This window comes from Lissotriton helveticus, chromosome 11 (assembly GCF_964261635.1).
Source record: "Lissotriton helveticus chromosome 11, aLisHel1.1, whole genome shotgun sequence".
Lineage (NCBI taxonomy): Eukaryota > Metazoa > Chordata > Amphibia > Caudata > Salamandridae > Lissotriton > Lissotriton helveticus.
Genome location: NC_136072.1, coordinates 784,116,288 through 784,132,948, shown reverse-complemented (window position 1 = coordinate 784,132,948; position 16,661 = coordinate 784,116,288). Strand labels below are relative to the sequence as shown.

Genomic DNA, 16,661 nt, shown 5'->3' with positions numbered 1-16,661 from the left:
ACCAGGATGTGTCTGTGAACTTAAACAGTTAAAGCATTATGCAGGTGAAGCTCACATTGGCCCTATACAATTAACTTCCTATGGTGACGAGCATGGTAGGCACCGAGCAAAGCACAGAGAAAACAAGTCAAAATAGCCCTGCCGCATCTCATTAGGAGACAAGCTACTGCTAGTACAGACAGGGCAGGATACAGAACATAGGCACGCTAACTGGCACAACCATCTCCTTAACATCAAGAACATATAAATCAGAGTACATCACATGGTTGAACATACACCCACTGGAACAGCTGTATCATGTTGCCCTTTTGATGCTTTTACCTCACTGAATTTTTTTTTATTTATTCCATCATTAGATAATGAATGCCCCATACTGGTATTGCTCCTTCTCAGCATACAAGCCTCTATGGGTAGGGGGTACTACCAAAGAATGCCCACACAAACGGTGTCGCACAAAGTGTGCGACACGGTTAAACATGAGAATTTACTCGAACTATCAAACACAAGAATGGGTCTATCTGGGACTGTACTCAAGTGGTTCACTTCCTTTCTACACAACAGGTCGCAGAAATTCAAGAGCAACAACTTGATGTCCTCACCAATACCTGTATCGTTAGGCGTCCCCCAAGGATCCTCCCTATCCCCAACTTTGTTCAACCTAGTTATGGAACCTCTCACCACCTTGCTACAAGCATCCAATGTACACTTTCACATGTACGCCGATGACACCCAAATATATCTCAAATTACAATCCCCCAAAGACATTTTGCTCCTGAATTCAACGATCAGAAGCACCCAATCCTGGCTTGCCGATAATCATCTCAAACTCAATGCTCTGAAAACAGAGTTCCTTTTGATCTCACCTCCCGCGAAGATCTCTACCACTCAAATTTGTCTTAAGCACCTAACTGCACTCAATGTCCAACCCACCATCGTGGACTCAGCAAAATCTTTAGGCATAACACTCGACACCAATCTCAACATGCAGCAACATATCAGCAAGGCAACTAAGGGAGCGAACTACCAAATCAATACCCTGAGGAAACTTAAACCCTTCCTCCCAGCCAAAGACTTCCAAAATGCAGTACAAGCACTAGTCATCCCTCGAATAGAATACGGCAGCATCGCCCTCTGAGGTCTCTCCCTAACTACTACTGCACCCCTAAGAGCCTCTCTAAACACTGCAGCGACTCATCACTGGGTCGAAAAAACACTCGCATATTTCCCCTGACTTGAAATCCCTGAACTGGCTGCCATTTGAATCCAGAATACATCTGAAAATCGCCTGCATGACACACGAGGCTATACACCTGAGCTCACCCGGATACCTCACCCAGAAGCTGACAATCTCTGGCGGCTCTAGAAACACTAGAGGCACAAACAATCTTCTGCTGAAACCTCGAAGATTCCGGAAGGAAAAAACTTATAAACGCTCCTTCTCAGGAATGGCACCCAGGATCTGGAACTCACTCCCTCCTGAAACCAGGCTCATCTCCTCCACTACACTTTTTAAGAAAGAAGTAAAAGCTATCCTCATGGCTAAATATACTTGAACTATTACTGTGGATTTTTTAAAGACTCTGCATCGATCTGTATTATCTGTTCGATCCCTTTGATTATTTGTATTACTTGTATTATTGACTTACCTGACTGTCTATGCTCCCACTTATTTGTACTATTATCATTTTTGATGTACCGGTTTTACTATGCTCCCTCATGTACCTACCCCACCCCACTTATTACCTACAACTACGCTTTGCCTAATGGCCTGTTATTCACTCTCCTGTTTGTATCCCTGCTTTGTAAAGCGCTCAGATATCTGCAAAGATCTTGTTCGCGCTATATAAAACTTTCAAAATAAATAAATAAACCACAACTTGGTGTGACTATAAAACATGATAGACCCTTTTACTCAATTGAAAATGGCGCACAAGAAATTGTACAGCCTTTGGATGACACGCAGCAGCACAAAGACATCCGACTGGAACTCAGACACACATAGTTAGCTGTTCTCCTCAACGGTCTAAAGTGCAGTTTTGTTTTCCAATTTTTTTGACACTGAAGCAAATGGCCACTGGCAAGATCCATTTGGAGTGGTCTAGGTGGTTTGTTAATTAAAATATCTTCTCAGCCTTGTTTAGTTATTTATTTTGTAAATATTAAAATCAAGCTACTTCACACTATATCAACAGAATAGTTCGTTTTCTAAAACCTGACTGAACTAGGATTATTTTCTTGGCTTTTCGACGCTACTGATGACTCAGTCTCACATGCCCACCCACATTATAATAAAAGGCTGTTCAAGAAACTCACAACGATAACTACTGGTTCCATTTTTGAATGCCTGCTTTAGGTTAACCACCAAGTACACTTTGTTTCAATATTCTTCCCATGGACTACGGCTCCAATCAACAAATATGTGAACCCAGGACCCATCATGGTGAATGACAACCCATCATATAAATTCTAGGCTAGTTCTCCTGTGCAGACAATGACGTTGCACGTGGAGTGGCAGTCACAACCAGTGTCTGACAAGACAACTACAGTATGATCATCACACTCCTGCCTTTACTCAACTTGTATTCAAATGGGTCTGGTTCCCAATTTAAGTGCTCAATGCCCACTGATCTGGCTGAATATTCCATTTTTTTTTTAAACCACTACATTTACAGGTAGCCTATGCAAAACCATATTAGCTACATTCCTAACCTACAATATGTGTATAATAAAAGATTACAAAGCAAATAGACCTTATTTACTTATTTTGAAAAGCACGTGTTATAGACCATCGCCTTTTACGGGTGTATTGTTATTACACTATGCTAAACACTGAAGACAGGTATTTTGTTACGTGGATTTTCACAGATTACTGCAGTAGACATCAGTTTAGGGGTTGGTGACCGACCTGATAATTTGCAATATGGTAATCCTTATTAGGCTTTATTAGTATGATTCAATTTATATTGCTTTGACAACTGCATTTTGAACATATTTATAAGTTAAAGTATACATAATAGTTTCCAGGTGCGAAGCTTTTCTGAATCAATACAGTAGGTCTGAGTTGGTTTTCAGGCTTTAGACACTTGCACTAATCACAAACAATAAAATTAATGTGGGGGGTGTGGCCAACTGCTGAAGAGGACGCACGAGGCGAGAGCTCCTGGGCCCGCCGATCTTGCTGAATCACCAGCACTACCGAGCCATCTGTCCCAAACAAGCATTGGAAATGCAATAGGTCTCGCAGCATTAGAGTTAGTGCTTTTAGAATTGTTTATGGGTTTTTGTGTAAATCTTTAGCATTTTTGTTTCCTGTAGCCAATGCTAAAGAATTAAAAAAAAAAGCCATAAACATTTCTAAAAGCTCTAACTCAAATGCTCCGAGACCTATTGCACTGTGTGAGGGTGAGGGGTTGAGGGTGAGTGAGGGTGAGTGAGGGTGAGGGTGGGTGAGGGTGGGTGAGGGTGGGTGAGGGTGGGTGAGGGTGAGTGAGGGTGAGTGAGGGGTTGAGGGTGAGTGAGGGGTTGAGGGTGAGTGAGGGGTTGAGGGTGAGTGAGAGCGAGGGTGAGAGAGGGTGAGAGAGTGAGGGTGAGTGAGGGTGAGTGAGTGAGAGCGAGGGTGAGTGAGGGTGAGTGAGGGTGAGTGAGGGTGAGTGAGGGTGAGTGAGGGTGAGTGAGGGTGAGTGAGGGTGAGTGAGGGTGAGTGAGGGTGAGTGAGGGTGAGTGAGGGTGAGTGAGGGTGAGTGAGGGTGAGTGAGGGTGAGTGAGGGTGAGTGAGGGTGAGTGAGGGTGAGTGAGGGTGAGTGAGGGTGAGTGAGGGTGAGTGAGGGTGAGTGAGGGTGAGTGAGGGTGAGTGAGGGTGAGTGAGGGTGAGTGAGGGTGAGTGAGGGTGAGTGAGGGTGAGGGTGGGTGAGGGTGGGTGAGGGTGGGTGAGGGTGGGTGAGGGTGGGTGAGGGTGAGTGAGGGTGAGGGTGAGTGAGGGTGAGTGAGGGTGAGGGGTTGATGTTGAGGGGTTGAGGGTGAGAGGGTGAGTGAGGGGTTGAGGGTGAGTGAGGGTGAGGGTGAGTTAGGGTGAGGGGTTGAGGGTGAGTGAGGGTGAGGGGTTGAGGGTGAGTGAGGATGAGTGAGAGTGAGGGTGAGTGAGGGGTTGAGGGTGAGTGTACAGCCTGCTTCAATAACCACGTTTTCAGGTAGTTTCTAAACTTCACACTTCCATACAGGGAGAGAAACGAAACAATTCAGAAATATTCAGAATATTGGAAGAGCGGAAACTGTGGAGGCTGGGAGGGAGGGGGGAGGCGGGGTTCGAAAAATGGTAGACATTGTGAGAATTGGCAGAGTACTACAGAGAATGAGAAAAATAAATTGTGGGCGTGGAGGGTAATTGAAGAGCGCAATCGGAGAGGCAAAGAAATAATGACTAGAACTAAAGCGACCAAAGGAATTAAAATGAACGGATTAAACAGATATGAAATAAGTGCATCCATTGCATGTGCTTGTACTATCAAATTAACTGTGCAGTTCTACGCTGTTCCCCTGTAAACACTTGTAAAGCACGCAAAGTCCTTCTTAGATTTAAAGATTTACTTCTCAGCACGAGCTTTTCTTGGTCGCAGTTTTCGATTTTCTGTATATTCTGATATTTCGATCCATTAGCTATTTCTGGGAGAGTCCAACAACATATGACAGGCTGTGAAAGGAAAGTAAAAGTTAAAGAGACAGAAAAGCACGAGACACGGAGAGAATTTCGCGTGAACTAAATCCCGCGGGATCCGAGTTTAAGAGGGCCTGCACGAGGAGAGCGAGCCGAGCCGTTCCATCTGAATGGAAACACTTCTGCAGTGCTCTGAAGCTGGCTATAAATATTTGAAAACATCAAAGGCGGTTGTGTTAAATTAAAAATGCTGTCGCACAGATAGGAACTAGCCGCGGGGGCTGCCAGCTCCGACATGTGAGCCTGGGATCAGACACAAAGAGGCAGAGCAGCAGCAAGGCAAGAAGAGAGCCGGGGAGTGAGCGAGAGAGAGAGCGACAGCAGAGGGGAGAGCAACGGAGAGACGTGGGGAGAGACCAGGGGTGAGGGGATACAGCAGGGGGGGCGGGGGGGTGAGGGGATACAGCGGGGGAGGCAGTCACAGCACGCTAGGAAGAGAATAGACTCAGAGCTTCATATTGTCTGTTTGGTCACGGATTAGCAGCGTAAACTGTGAATAATCACGTTTTTATCGAAAAAACAGTGGTGTGGAAAAATGTATATTTACGACTTGGCTCTGATTTTAACATGGCCATAGCAAATAGTTAAGGCAGCACAGTATCCCATGCTTTCTAGCGGCAGGCAGGCAGGGGAGGAGAGGAGGAGGGGGGAGGAGAGTAGGGGAGGCACGGCCTAGCGGCCGTGCAATCAAGTAGTGAGGGGGCGGAGCTGGGGGAGGGTGCGAGAGAGAGTAGGCAAGGCTAGCGGCAGGCAGGCAGGGGAGGAGAGGAGGAGGGGGGAGGAGAGTAGGGGAGGCACGGCCTAGCGGCCGTGCAATCAAGTAGTGAGGGGGCGGAGCTGGGGGAGGCTGTGGAAGAGAGTAGGCAAGGCGACACGGCGGGAGGGGGCGGAGCGGGTAAACAAAGACGGACATGCACGCGCCCGTGACTTTTAAGGTCAATGCGCATGCGCATAAGCTTAATGCGCATGCGCATTGACCTTAAAAGTCACGGGCACTGCAAGGAATCGCCACGATTCCTTGCAGTGTGGATAAAGAGTGGATGAGCCCCTATAGTCTCGCTTGCTCGATGCGCATGCGCATCGACAGGCGAGACCTAAAAACGCAGCTGGCTGTTGCTGGCCCCATACATGGGAAAACCTCCCGCCTGACCCCTGTGCGCTGGCTACGGCATGGCTATACTCCTCCCAAAGAGACAGATCGACGGCGGCCTCGCAGGAGTGCGACCCCCAACTGGCAGGCCTGATCAGAACTACTGCGGCCGCCTGCTGCTGATGGACACTCTGAGCCCAGCACCAACACCTGGTGAGCTTGGGATCTCTGGGGGAGGGGGATCAACCGGTTGGTACGTCCGGAAGGTGATGCCACTATATGGAGCAGGCCGCTTACATGGGGCGGGGGGGAAGGCTGTCAACTAGAGCTCATGAGATAGGAAACCGGAGACGGCCTGTGCACCCCCACAATCATGAGCACGCCAGCCGTGAGCCTGGATCCCCACCGGAGCAATCAGGGAGAGGAGGAACCACCCTGCAGGACCTCGACTAAAAGGGGCACCCAATCTTCAAACGGTGCCGGCTCGCACCCACCTTGGGTACTGGCGCTGTGAGAATGCAGAGGTATATGTTGGCAGCAGAGGGATGCAAGTACTCCTGCTGGCCTGGACGGGACATGGGCTGTGTCTGTTAGAGGGCGTGGCACGCAGAGATCTGGTTTATCTCTGGGCGCTCGCCGGGGGTCCTGGGGATGCCAGAGGCCCTGAAGCCAGTGGACACAGAACAGCGCATGCACACACAGGAACCGGCGGTAATCAATAAGTGCTACCCCCTCCCCCCAATGAGCGGCGCCCCCTCGCCGAAGACTAAGACTCATTTCTGAAGAAGCAGGCCCTGTCTCGCCGGTCCAGCCCACCTGATCGCTGCCTGAAGACCCGCATAGGGAGAAGACCATGCGCACAGACTGACCGGAGTCCATACAGGTTAGTGCAAACCCTTGCCTCCAAGAAGGATGGACATGCTGGTCTCAAAAGCCTGACAAACTGCTAGAAGACTGCACAGAGATAGCAATTTGGGGAGGCCTGCTCCTTATCATGCACAGCCAGAGGATGCAACCAGTGCTGCCTCAGAGGGCCTCAGACCGCAGCGGCGACTCTGCTGGGCCAGGCAGGCCTGAACAACTGCAATCTTGTATTTGGGAAAATGTGGGGAAAAGAGTGCGCTGAGTTGTCGGGAACGATCACTACAGAGGCAAGAGCTGCCTACAGAGGGGCCTCAATGTGAGACGAGGCCAGCGGGCCCCTGCTGCTGCAGGAACTGGAGGTGGGTAGTACAAAGGGGCTTGTGGAGGACAGCAACCGCTTGGAGACTGTGGTGTCGCCCAGCCCCTGGTTCCTGCAATTATAAATTCCTGAAGGTATAAAACAGATCTCTCTCATCTGGCTTGCTTACTGGTCGGTGCAAAGAGATGAGGCAGTAGACCATCGCCTCCTTAACAGCTAACACTGCGTCTCAGTCTGAAATTGCCCATTGGCAGAAAGAGCAAACAGAAGCGGTTGCCTGGCTTCATCACCAAGTCACAGTGCTACATGACAGTCGAAGACACGGAAGAGCGCTCGCGTTGAAATAATATGAGAATCGGCCTGCCCAGAAACTGTGACGGTAACAATCCCACTCAATTCATAGAGACCTGACTGCGAAAAGTGGTTGCCCCGGAAGGCCTCACCTAGTTGTTTAGAGTGGAGAGTGCGGACAGGGTCCCCACAAGAGGCGGGACAGCCGCCATGGCCAATAGTGGCCTGTATACTCAATTACAAAGACCAGGACACAATACTCCGAAGTGCACAGGAAAATGCACCGATCCACAATGAAAATGCCAGAGTGTACCTGTTCCTGGACTATACTTTTAACGTCCAGCGTCACCAAGCATCTTATAAGGGAGCTAAAAAGCACCTCCAACATCTAAATCTTAAATAAGTCCTCCTGTACCCTGCCGGACTCAAAATTATTTAGGAACATAAAAGCACTTTCGTTGACAATCCAGAAACAGCCTGGCCCTCAATTGAGAGCACCTTTCCGGACCTAACCATTCTTGATCAGCTTAGGCGCCCATTCCTGCAGACCACAAGGCGGAGATGCGCTAAACAGCGACGCACAACACAGGGCTGCAGAGACTAGGAATTGATGCCCACCCAAGAGCAGATGCTGGAGGGATGACGGGCAGCGCTCCAGTCTTCAGCCAAGCTACGAGGGACGGGGATGCAGATAGAGGAAGAGATTTCAGATGGCACAATACACACAGACTCCAGAAACAGACAGGCACTGTTCCCGACCATAACACCACAAACAGTCAATGAACTATACAAGGCTGAAGGGGACGCTGTTTTGCTGCCCATGCGGAGGGCTGAGTGATAACAAACCCTAACCTATGCCCATCTCATTATTGAGAAGACCTGCCAGATGTTTTTTTGAACTGCCCGGGGGACTGAGACACTACACAATCACGATGTACCATGCTCAGTCTCGGGGAATGTAGGAGAGTAGGGTCTGCTTCCTATGGTTACCCCCACTTTTTGCTGTGATTCTCTGGTTTTAATCAGGCCCACAGCCCAGCTGTTCGCTTTCTAAATTGATACCATGTACTTTAGGTACATACCAGATTGGTTATTGGGTCACCCTTGTGAGCCCCTGTATAGAGTACCATAGGTACCCAGGGCATAGGTACACCCTAGGCCTACCAGGGGCTGAAGCATGTATTGTGCCACCCCTGGTTTGCCTTCCAAACTGACACCACAGGCCTGTTCACACAGCCTGGGTAAGGTGGTGTAATCAGCCCTTAGATATAGTATATCTATATATACATATAGACACACATACACCTATAAGTCACTCCCATGGCAGGCCTTAACAATCCTGGAGGCAGAGTGCTTGGTTGTATGTGAGAGGGTGCCCTAGCATGAGCGGAGCCCCTCTGCAGCTTTCGGAACCATCTCCTTATAGCTGTTCTATGATATAGCCATACCATATACTCTTCAGTGCATTATAATCCTCACGGTTAATGCTAACTTTGGTTTGGCTTTATCAAAACATGTCGTGTAAGGTGTCAAACACTTTGGAATACTACCCACCCAACTAACCCCCTCCCCCCCGCCAGTCCTGGCGGCAGGGGTAGCATTCCACCCTTCTAGAGGGAGACGACATGTAGTTACTGGTTTACCTGGTTAAAGTTAAACAGAGCCTCAGAATCACAAAAAGGATGCTGCTGCCACAGACACAAGTCTGACCTCCTGTTGCTGGACGAAACTCCAGCAGGGGAGGCCTGGACACTAGGTTTCCAGTCCAGGGAGGTGCCAGCACCTCCCCAGACAGGCTTTTGTGTATTGGGGCAGGGAGGGCTGCATTCAGTGAATGCTTTCCAGACACTGCCTGGGGCACACAAGGTGCTCCAGGCATTTCCCAGTTCAAACCGGTTGCTAGGGCACTCTGCCCCAGCTCTGGCACGAAACTGGACAAAAGGACCACCCATAAGAGGGACCTTAAGGGTAGTCCAGCCCCTAAACTTAGTAGAAGTTTAGGAGCCCAGTCACTAGGACTTTAGATTTCCCTGGACGAAACTTTGAAACAAATCCTGGACCTTCGACATTCCATTTCGACTGGAAGACGGAAGACATCTCCCTTGTGGTCAAGGAGTGCCCACCCTGTTCACACAGGCACCAAAAGCAACTTTGCCGGTCTGCATTTTCGAGGCTCCCGCAGGATCCCGAAGAATCTGCGACACAGGACACGGACTCCCAGACATCTGAGCCAGACCTTCGCTCACAGCAAAGCTGAGACCTGTGGCGGACACGAGAGACGTGGGACCGCAATTCCTGGACATCCTGCATTTTGCAAGCTGCACTCACTTCACGAGGTAACTCGAAGTCGTGCATTGGGGTGCTTGAAGTTCCAGACCCGAGCACCATTTGCACCGTAGCTCAGAGGCCCCCACTCCACGAGTGACCCGTGGGCCCCGCTTTTGCATTTCAGCTTGATGCGTCTTCGCAGTTCCTAGTCCGTTGGCTAGTGAGACTTTCCTTTTCATCCAACTTGCTTTCCTGGTTGCTCCAGGCTTCCTCCAACTTCCCTACAAAGGAGAAGTTCCTCAGACCTTGCTGGTCTGCACCAAAGCCAATCTCGACATTATGCGTGGGTTGCGTTTGCCAAGGCTTGTTGGGTCCAGTCCGGATACCGACACCACAGTCAACTAGATCCTTCGTGGGACAGCTCAAATCCAGCTCCTGGTCGTCAGACACCTCCTGGTCATCGTGGCTGAAGAGACAAACTTCACATCTTCACCCGACATCTGGTGGCATCTTTCTATCGCCGCCCTGGTCCCTGGCGAAGTGACCCAGACTCTGTCCCTTCTGCTTTCAGGTTCTACAGATCTTCGATCCACCCGGACATTTTTCCTCTGGTCGCCTGCAGCACTTCTTTGCAGCTCTCCATTGAAAACAACGACGAAACCCGACACGAAAAGACACCTATGCACCCGGCTTCCCTGGGTGAGGTAACACGAGTACTCCGGTGCTCCCGTGGGTCTTGACTCTCGAAGTGTCCTAGTTTAAAGGGGTTCCATTGTAGTCCATCCGGAAGGGTCCTTAAATTGTATATTTGTAACTTCTACGTTTCCCATAGAAAGTCAATGGTAACCCGCAGCTGTGTTTAGACACTGCACACGTCTCCCGTGGGCCTCCTACTTCCTAACCGTTGGTTGGTTAGAGTAGCCCCAGCGATTCCACAGGCCCCAGGCCTGCTTCCCAACTCTCGTGGTTCTTATACCACTATTTTAGTATATGGTTTTTGAGGCCCCTAGGGCATAACTTATACTGTGCAACTTATCGTATATTAACTAAGTGACTTGTATTGTATTTTTACCTCGGACCTCATAAAGAGTGCAGAGGGGTTGTGTTTAGAATAAATACATATATATTTGATATATACATTGTGTGGTGTCCTTTCATTTGGTAGTCAAGGGATTATAATTGGTAAAACAATTTGCCTAATACGCTCTCTGAAGTCTTAGCCTGATGACTGCGGGTCCATGCTAACACTAGGATAGCTTTCTATACGGTTGACTTTACAACCACCATCAATATGGGTCGATTATACTGGTGCAAGGTGCCCACTAGAACTAGTGGACATCATATGCCAGGCTAACTTCTCACAGGGAACATCTGGGGCAGATCCACTTCTATAATACATACACCTTCAGTTTTTTGGTGGTGTGTTGGGGGGGGGGGGGGGGGGGGAGGGGTCGCTTGGGCCCGGGTGAATGCCTCTACATAGGCTAACAGGCCACACACAAAGATGCTGTTGGCTACCGCATCTGCTTTGATCCCCATAAGTGAATGCACACAGATCAATACAGCTGCTATGTTACAGGGTTTATGTTTGGTAGAACAAAGTTTTCCAATTGGACTGTGTACTGGGGATTCAAATGGTTAAAGGTTGGGGACACAATATGGGTGGGTCTTCTGCATACACTTCCACGCATATGGCCAGACTATGCATGCACTCAGGCTTTACACACATTTTGAAATGTTCATATGGCCACAACGCACCACTAGAACTTCCAAAATTAGAATGATAGAGGGATGGGCTCAATCCACAAACGTCATGGAATTTACGCTCAACTGTGTAGGCACATCGGACGCCCTCGGAGGCCCTTAAACTCCAGAAAAAATGTCAAGGACAGATATTTCACACCTCTTACTCTGCGTTTGCGAGGGGGGTGCAATGTGCATCAGAGCAGGGGTCCCCTTTGAGGGCCTGATTAGGCAGATAGACATCAATGGCAGGTACACACTGTTTAGAGAATCTAGATGGCGTGCTAGTGTTGATTGGCAGCAACTACGTGTTGAACACAGAATAGGATACCTTCCTGGCCCGGGTTAACACAGCGCTGGTAGACTGGACCATGTACCCATGGATAATTGGCGGTGACTTTAATTCAGTACTGGACATAAACCTGGACCGCACGTACACTCCATTTGCCAGGCTCAGCAACAATTCACCAAGCCAAAGTCCTACAATCCTGGGCCCAGGGATGGTCATTGGTGTACACATGGCGAACAGAGGAATGTGGGAATATTAATTTTACTTCTCAACACACACATTACATACACGAAAAGGTCATATCCTATGCTCCCCCCACATTGTTAACCACATTACCAACACTACATATCTCGGAAAGACTCTTCGACCACAACTCCCTGGAACTTACCGTGACTTGGGGGATGTGCCCACACCGGTCCAGACTTGAAAGCTGAACTCCTGATTACTAGAAGATGGACTTTTTCGCACCCATACGGCCACCACTATCGACACATTTCACACTAGATACAAATACGGCATCCTCACCCTTAACAGAATGGGAGGCCTTCAAGGTCATAACGAGGAGGGCGGTGATTCGCTCTGTTGTTGGAGTGCGGCAAACCATAAACTGAGACATGAAGCGGGTGGGCAAGAGCATAAGCAAACTGGAAACGGATGCAGTATTTGGTAGGGAGAAACTAGCTGAACTGCAGTCTACAGGCATGGAGTAGGCAGACCTCCTGGAGCGCCTCTGCTTAGTGGTCTACCGCTCATACACTCCATGATCGCTCAAATGATAAAACACGCCACCCTCCAATACCCATACTTGAAATTACCACCCAACCACATGCCCGCATAGACCTGCAAAAAGGAGTGAACAAAGCCTTTCACGAGTATTACGAATCCCTCTATGTGGCACCTCATGTAGTAGAGCCTCAAGCGATCAAAGTCTTCTTGGATGCGGTCCGTCTGCCGCAGGTAGTGGCAGCAGACATGCTGACACTGGTGGCACCATTCACTACAAAAGATATCCGAGAGGCCTTTAAAGACTTCTCCCGTAACAAAACCTCGGGACTGGACGGCCTATCAGTGGAGTTCCACTCTACATTTGCCACACAGTTGGTGACCCATTGGAACAACTGTACTGCGCCTCTCTGGATGAGGGAACGTTACACTTTACAGCACAAGTCCTGGTGACCTCACTGCCTAAGACTGGCAGAGACCATACGGACATCACAGCATACAGTGGAGTAGTGTGGCTCACTGGTTAGAGGCAGCAGGCCTGAGAGCAGAAGTCAGCCCGGGACCAGGGTTCAATTCCCGACGCGGCAGGGTCGTGGACCTTGGTCAGCGGACTTGATAATTCTCGCTTCGGTGCTTACTCTAATCAGGGGTTCCACTCGGCAACTCTGGGCATTAGCTTGCCTAATCTCCACAACGGCCCCACCAATTCTGGGGATGCCTGGCTCCACCTTGGGGACTCCCAGCAAGGGACCATCCCACAGGGAAAGCCAGGACGGGTTCCCCAGAGTTATACAGCGCCGGGACGCCCCGTTGCTGGGGCAGCTGTGCGCTTTACAAGTATACTACTACATACTACTACTACTACAGCCCCTTGTCGCCATTAAATACTGAATACAAAATACTAAACAAGTTACTAGCTTGCTCTCTGCTCCCTCTCCTTCCGAGACTCATATATGTGGACTAACATGGCTTTGTACCTTGCAGGTACATCTCTGATTATACAGACTGAACCAAGTGATGAATGCCACCCCTGAAACCCTACCCAGTGTGAGGTGTCTCACTTAATTTCCGCCAGGCCTTTGACACCTTGAGCTGGGAATACATGTTAGGGGCTCTTTAGCGATATGGTGTTCCCCAGGCATTTCTTCAATAGATCACAGTACTATATACAGTTCTGGAGCCCATTTCTCAGGCCCCTAATACATACAGCTGGGCACAAGGAAAGGGCGCCCGCTTTCCCCCATACTTTGTGCTGGCGTTCGAGCCATCGGCATACACATTACGTCAAGGTGCCGGGAACTGGGGTGTCCTTATTGGAAACAAAACCCATGCACTGTCTCTATAAGATTACATAATACTATACACCAGGGACCTCCAGTAGAATTCACGTACTGTGGCCCACATTTCTTCACAATTCGAGTAGATCTTGGGGCTAGTCATGGACTTTGATATATCATATGAATCTGCATACAGTGAGTGTTTCCAGCTGCCCGCGATCCCTTTGGAATGGCAGAGATTACAGTATACTTAATGTTTGGGAATCCAAGTATACAGGAACCAGCAGGATCTTAGAAGGAAACTTTCATAGGGCAATCACCTCTGTATGCTCCCAAGCCATCTTCTAGACTTCTCTCACTTTCCGTAGCGGGGCGCCTCGACATGTCTAAAATAGTCATGCTCCCATGCATCATTTATTTTTTCACCAATCTACTGGAAGTAATCCAGAACGAAGTTCTTCAAGCTTCTGAACACGAATATATTTAATATGGGGCAAAGTCTGTGACGTGTCAGGATGACAAAATTGCAATTACAGTCAGATGCTGGGGGAATGGGGTCTGGACTTCAGGGCTTACTGCGTGGCAAGCCAACCGAAATGGCTCTTATTGGCTGGCAGGCCGCAATCTGCACTAAATAGCGCGTACACCCAGTATGATAGCACAGGGATTGTTACATGCACTACTGTGACCCAGGGTACGAACCCCCGCCACGGCTGCACTGCTGATAAAGGTTGCGCTTACATATTGGCGATCAGCCTTGGAATACACTGCTCAGAATATTGTGTATATCCCCAAATTGCCACTTCTGGGTCTCCCAACCTGCATAGGGACCTTAACCCAACACAGACTATCCACGTGGGAACAGGCAGGAGTATCCATTATAGGCGCTCTGTTTGGGGATGGGACATTGCTCAATCATGTGGATTTCATGAACTAACAGGGGCTCACAGATGTTCTGTTTCTACTGCACGCAAGCCTAGTGAGCAACGTTAAGCTGCATTGGGCCCCCCACCGGGGTTGAACCCGCAACACACGAGCTAGTACACTTAATATCTTTAATGAGCAGAGACAGACACCCAATACAATGGTTTTACTGAAGCATACAAGCGCACCAGCCATCGCCCCTGCCGCCATTACGGACTAAATGGAAACTGCTTCGGGCAAGGTTTTCTCAGAAAAAGAATGGAGTTCCCTCCTTGAATACTCAAAACACATCTCTCGCAATTCACAATTAAAATGTGTCCAATATGTGATACTGCAACAAGCATAACTCACACCACTAATTCTTGCAGCGACCTGTGGACGATGCCCTGAGTTAGACGCAGATATACTGCGCATTCTATGGGCTTGCCTTGCTCTCTCCACATACTGGACACAGATTGCTGCAGGACTGCAGGAGGTGGTTGGGGCACACATGGCAGAGAGCAGTCTCCTAGGTCTTTATCCATGCCTGAAAGGTTATAAAGTTCAAGCCAAATTTCCAGACTTATACTTCCGAAACACCTAATCACTAGTCGATTGAAATTGGCGACTCCACCTACCCTATTCACCAGGAAGAAGTGGAGCGGTGGGGGTTGACGGAAAGTGGAGCCTTACGTAGGGAAGAGTATTGTGACTGCGGAAAAAGCCAATTGCCATGAGGTAGGACCTCCTACTGGAGTCCTTTAAAGCGTTAGACATGTCCACAACCTAGTAACGCCGTAACTTCCGCCCATATAAGGGCATAATTGAGTTGACACAGGGAGATACGCAGCAGCCCGCATGCAAACTTTTACTCTAAACAGGACCGTATCACTGATGATGACAAGCCACAATAGACTGTTACATTACCATTGTCAAGACTTCTGGCCAACAGTCAATACCAGATGCATGGTGCTTTGAGCAATAATTCCACCTCACCTTCTCCAGCTTCTTTAGATGAAGCATGGTTCAAGTATTACAAATGTGTTGCAGTTGGTACCCTCTGTAATAGAATCCAATTTTGAGAACAATAGAAATAATTATTTCAGAGCTATGAGACTGCCCTAACTTACAGAACGAATAGTTTTCTTACCTGTCGGTATAGTTTTGCAGCTTGAAGATCTTTCTGGATTCACTATGCTGTGCATTATTCCGCGGTCTTGTGGTTGGGTCCGGAATCGTAGTCTTTTTTTCTTTTTGTAGCCCAGGTGGGCGTCGGCGTCACACCTCTCTGGGTGTATTTCCGGTGACGCCGGCATGCTTTCTGCGGAAGCTCCCACTTTTGGGCGCCATCTTCGGATTCTTTTTTCAGTGTTTGTTCTGTTTCCGAAGTTATGGCAATGTTCCATTAAGTAATTTTCCGCTTTTAACATTTAAGGTGTTTTGTTTTAGTATTTGTCTCTGTTTTAACCACCTTTTCTCTCTCCAGCCTCATCTTTCTGGCGGAGGTGGGTGGGTTCGCTAGTGAATCCAGAAAGATCTTCAAGCTGCAAAACTATACCGACAGGTAAGAAAACTATTCGTTTTGCAGCGTGAATCTTTCTGGATTCACTATGCTGTGCATAGACTTTGTAGCGGTTTCTAATTTCTGTGGCTGCTGGGTGGAAGATTAGCGTTGGTTATTGAATATGTGTTGAAGCACCTTTTGTCCGACTTGTGCTTCCCTGTTCATCTGTATATCCACGCAGTAGTGCTTCGTGAACGTGTGCCCCGAAGCCCATGTTACCGCCAGGCATATGTCTTGTATGGGTGTGTTAGCCAGGAAGGCTATTGTAGCACCCTTTTTCCTAGTGGAGTGGGCACGTGTCCCCTCTGCTAGTTCTTGTCCTGCTCGCTTGTGGCAGAGCTGTATTGTTTGTGCGATCCATCGTGCAATGGTCTCTTTGGTTACTGCTTTTCCCATGAAACTGTTGGCGAATGACACAAAGAACTGTTTTGTTTTCCTGTGTCCCTTCGTTCTCTCAATGTAGTGCATGACTGCCCTTCTGGCATCCAGGGTGTGCAGAGCACGCTCTGTGCTAGTGGCTTGTTTTTGGAAAAAACTCGGTATCTGTATAGACTGGTTCATGTGGAACTTGGACACCACCTTTGGCATGAAGTGTGGGTCAGTTCTCATCACAACCCTA

The 16,661-nt window shown here is 48.8% G+C and overlaps 1 protein-coding gene across 4 annotated transcripts in view; it reads right to left on the bottom strand.

The window, feature by feature from the left end:
- The window catches only part of DUSP11 (dual specificity phosphatase 11), a 132,305-nt gene that overhangs the window by 60,150 nt on the left and 55,494 nt on the right, over positions 1-16,661 (bottom strand). The gene's annotated exons all lie outside the window — the stretch shown is intronic.